The sequence below is a fragment of the Gekko japonicus genome, unplaced genomic scaffold (assembly GCF_001447785.1).
Source record: "Gekko japonicus isolate JY-2015 unplaced genomic scaffold, Gekko_japonicus_V1.1 scaffold1220, whole genome shotgun sequence".
NCBI lineage: Eukaryota > Metazoa > Chordata > Lepidosauria > Squamata > Gekkonidae > Gekko > Gekko japonicus.
In genome coordinates, this window is record NW_015174879.1 from 253,710 (window position 1) to 258,575 (window position 4,866).

At 45.3% G+C, this 4,866-nt stretch overlaps 1 protein-coding gene across 3 annotated transcripts in view; it reads right to left on the bottom strand.

Moving 5' to 3' along the window:
• DDC (dopa decarboxylase) overlaps positions 1 to 4,866 on the bottom strand; it is a 68,102-nt gene that overhangs the window by 47,394 nt on the left and 15,842 nt on the right. The window lies entirely within an intron of this gene.

The window sequence follows — 4,866 nt, forward strand, 5'->3', positions numbered from 1 at the left end:
TTCGTAATAATTGTTTGGATACACTATATTTTTAATATGCTAGTTGTGATAATGTCATGCCAAGTAAAAATGTCCATAGTCATATTTAATGTTCCTAAAGTAACAGAATGACATTTAATCTGGAAAAGAAAAAAGAAGTGCTAATGCAGCATTTTTTCCCCCATTTCCCCAAAAATCTCTGTGTTTTTTTCAGGGGGAAAACGGGGGGAAACTGAGGTTTTTTTCCACGCTTCAAAATTTCCAGAAATTTTACATCTCTAGCTGGAAAAGAGTTCTGGAACCTCTCCAACAAAATTCTTTTTAAAATGTCTAAAAGTTCACAAGTTTTCAGTACACAGATTGAAAAGTTCATTTCCCTCTTGAGAGTTCTGGCACCTCTCCCTCCCCCACAAAAAAAGCCCTGACATGATGACACTTTCAGGAAAAACCCAGAAGTGGTCAGTCATCTCTAGGAATCGCCAGAAATTCTGTGGTTTTACTGGTGATTTCTAAGGCAATATGGTATCACTTCTGGGTTTCACCTCCTGGAAGTGACATCAAGCGAAGGCTGAAAGCTCCTCCCCCCAATGTCTCCACTCCCCCCCCCCGTGCGCCCCGTGCGTGTCTCCTGCTGGGTGTCAGGTATGGTCCTCCCTAATCAAGACTGTCTTTTTTGTTCTGAGGTTCAAATGAAGGGGAAAGGACTACTTTGTTTGTATTGGCCCATGTCTTGTATTCAGGTTCTGTGCTTTCAAGCCGTTGATTTACATTCACTGCAAAAACTCAAAATATTTTAAATAGAAAAGGTTTAGATATTGAAAAAGATAAAACTGTGTCATCAGATGCTGCAAAGACTGGGGGGGGGGGCCTTAAAATATTTAAGGAATAACCAACAAAAGAAACACTTCTACCATCTCACTGACATTTAGATAATAAAATGTCAGCTTTGTTGGAAGAAGCCCCGGTCACCGGCTTCATCGGGTAGGATTAGAATTTCCCATCTCGAAAAGGTCAAAGTGCACGGTCCCGTTTGCTTTGGCTGAAGTTCAAAGTTTTCCCTGATCCCAACCCTGCTGAGACTTTGCATGCAAGGGTGGCTGCTAAATGTTAATCATATTGAAGGAAATGGGACTGCTTTGATACAAAATGAGGCCCGCTTACATAAAATGATACTCGACACCATGACACCTGCGGACATGTTGCTTGCTGCCCAGAATTGTCAAAACAAGCCCTACCCCGTGGCAATAACATTGCTCTGACAGACGTCAGCAGGCTATAAGGAGATGAACATGTCTGAAATAGCATCTTCTCTTTCTTTCGTGAATTAATTAATTAAACCCTTGAATACAAAGTAATTGTTATAGACAATGCTGGATGTATTGAAACTGTTTCACATATTTGTTTGCATTGCCAATTTTATGTGGTTTTACGTGCTAGATATTTGTTGTGTCCGCTGACCGCCACCAGGGGCCAGCGAATACCCCAGAGCTTGACTCTGAAAGAACAATGGGACCTAGGCTCCTGGTACCTCCACTGGGGGGACCAATGGGACCGTGGCGGGAGATTTAAACCTACCAACGGGACCTAGGGGTGTGTCCCCGGGTGTGCATATAGTTGGCCAGCCGGCCGTTTGTCTTTGTTGTGTACCAGTAATGCGTGCAGGGTATCATGCGTGCCTTAGCGGGTCTTCCATGCGGCCAACCCACTACACAATAATATTTAAATCCTATCCTAGCCAACATGACGAACCTTCCTGCGCCGTCTTTTAAATGACTCTGTTCCGGAAATATCAATGATTTTTACAATCAGCGATAAAGCTACATCAGGAAAACTTCCAATGAGTAATTGTTTTAAGCAACCTTATGTTTTATATGTCTGGCAATACATGGTTTTAAATGTATATTTCTTCTTATAGTAATCCTTTTAAAGGTATTTTATGCCAATAAAGGTCAACTGAGCTGAACTGAACTGAACACAAGGTAAAGAACACCTTGATCCAATGTTAGTCGGAACAACCGACTTGGATAAAGCAAAGTGGTCCAAACTCACAGACAGCTTCTTAGCGTAGGACTGTCTTGCAAAGATACGAGGGAAGTTCCTGGGGCAGCAGTGGTACTGAAGATTCAAAGATTGCCCACACAAATGAAGAGTCACTCATAAAATCTGAAGAAGTAGACTCTAGTCCACTCCACACACACTTATGCTAGAATATAATTTTGCTAGTCTTTCAGGGGCCAAAAGGACCCCACTTTCCCTTGATTAGGGTTCTCAGCACGGCCTTGGCAAACACTGGGAGATTCTGAGGGCAGCACCTGGATGTGACAGCACTTCCAGGTGACGCTCTAGGGACTTTCCTAATCTCTATGATAAAGACCATAGAGATATGGGGAAATTCCTAGAATCTCACGAGGATGGCCATGTACGTTTTTTCTACTGCTACTCAGGTTCTCAAGGGCGGGGGATCGGGGCCAAGGGCAGGTGTTTGCCTGCAATGAGAGGGCAAAAGGCCATCCCAGCCCTGCTGCTGCACACTTTTGGAAAGTGTGAAAGAAGAAGAAGAAGAACAGAAGAAGAAGAGATTGGATTTATACCCCATGGCCCTTCACTACCCAAAGGAATGTCAGAGTGGCTTACAAACTCCTTTCCCTTCCCCTCCCCACAACAGGGTTGCCAGCTCCAGGTTCGGAAATACCTGAAGATTTTGGGGGTGGAGCTTGAAGAAGAAGAAGAGATTGGATTTATACCCCGCCCTTCACTACCCGAAGGAGTCTCAGAGCAGCTTACTAACTCCTTTCCCTTCCCCTCCCCACAACAGACACCCTGTGAGGTAGAAGAAGAAGAAGAAGAGATTGGATTTATACCCCGCCCTTCACTACCCAAAGGAGTCTCAGAGCGGCTTACAAACTCCTTTCCCTTCCCCTCCCCACAACAGACACCCTGTGAGGTAGGCGGGGCTGAGAGAGCTCTGACAGAAACTGTTCTTTTTCAAGGACAGCTCTTATCAGAACTACGGCTTGCCCAAGGTCATCCAGCCAGGTGCAAGTGGAGGAGTGGGGAATCAAACCCGGTTCTCCCAGATTAGAGTCCGCGCACTTAACCACTACACCAAACTGACCTCCTCCAAGAGTGAGGGCCAGTGTGGTGTAGTGGTCAGGAGTGCCGGGCTAGTGTCTGGGAGACCCAGGTTTGAATCCCCACATGTGCCATGGAAGCTTGTTGGGCGACCGTCAGCCAACCACATTTCCTCAGCCTAACTTACCCTCACGGGGTTGTTGTAAGGGTAAAATGGAGGAGAATGATACAAGCCACTTTGGGGGCCCTGTGGATGGAAAGGTGGAGTATAAATGAATGAATAAATAAAAACAGCTAGCAGAAGAGAAAAAGTTTTGTATATTATGACTGGGTTTTTCCCCCTCTCCCTCACATATTATGCTTACTCTGTATGTCGGTCTTAAGACCGTAATATAAACAGTAACTAAACACATGTATAAAGAAGAATCAAGTGTCCGCTGTACACGGATTGTATGTGTTCACTGTAACTTGTAAATAGCTGCTGAATAAGAATTGGGAAAGACTGTCACTTTGTAGCAATTCTCTACAGGACCTAGTGATAGAGTAGGGATGGGTGTTTTGCAAGCCTGCTGGGATTCAGAAGTTATTATGGAAGGAAGAAAGGAACGGGCTAGAAAGCCAGTGTGGTGTAGTGCCAAACTGGAGCTAAGGAACCCAGATTCAAATCTCCAGTCAACCCTGAAGTTTTCAGGGTGACCTTGGGCCACTCACTGTCTCTTAGTCTATCTTATTTCACAGAGTGATTGTGAGGATAAAATGGAAAAGGGAAGAACCAAATATACCACCCTTGGAGAAAGAAGGGGGTAGAAATGTGGTAGACACCCTAGAATCTGCGGTCAGATGGGGCCGAAAAAATGAGTAGATACAGGGTCAGTGAGTGCAGTTGATAGGCAACAGGTACAGGAAATTGAAAAAGATGTGTCAGGTTGTATTTGCGGAAATCATTATCGCAGAATGTGGCAATAGCCAGAAATCCTGTTGTGGATGGTCAGTATTCATGTATTAATAGTATTCGTGTATTAATGGCTAGTAGCCATGGTAAATAAAATGGACCTTTCAGTTTTAGAAGCCATATAACCCCCAATGCTAAATGCTGCTGACAAACAGTGGTTGATTCCTTTCAAGAAGCTCCTGCTTGGCTGCAGTTGGAAGCAGAATGCTGGATTAGTCTCCAGCAAGGAGGTTCTTATATGTCTTAATGGCAGAGCATTACACCAGGGCCTGATCGTGGGCTGGGGTTCTTTGGGATATAAAATAATCTGCTCTTGTTTCCCAGGCATGTCCCTGACACGCCCCCTGGGCTCTTTACTGCCGGAGCTCCGCTCCTGTGCGCTCCTGCAGGAAATGACCCCTGCCAACAAGTATCTCTGAGGAGGGTAGTCCATAACCAGAGTGCCACAACAAGAAGGTCTGCCGTTGGTGCCCACCTGCCCAGTCTCCAAACGCAGAAACACCTAGAGCAGGGACACGGACGATGACCCCAATAGAAAGCAGATTTATGCTGGAGAGGGCAGATACACTGATCCCAGTTGCTATCATGAGAGTTGAGAGTTCTCCCACTAGAAATGTCCGCTCCTCTGTTGCCTCACACTAGAGCTGGATTTTTAAACTCTTGCTGAGCAAATCACACTGATGAAGCACATTCTGCTTTGGTTTCCTCCGTGGGCCTCATACCTGGTGGTGAACATGACTGAGGAGGAGGAGGAGTAGAAGAAGAAGAAGAAAAAGAAGAGGAGGAGGAAGAAGAGGAGGAGGAGATTGGATTTATACCCCGCCCTTCACAACCTGAAGGAGTTTCAGAGTGGCTTACAGACT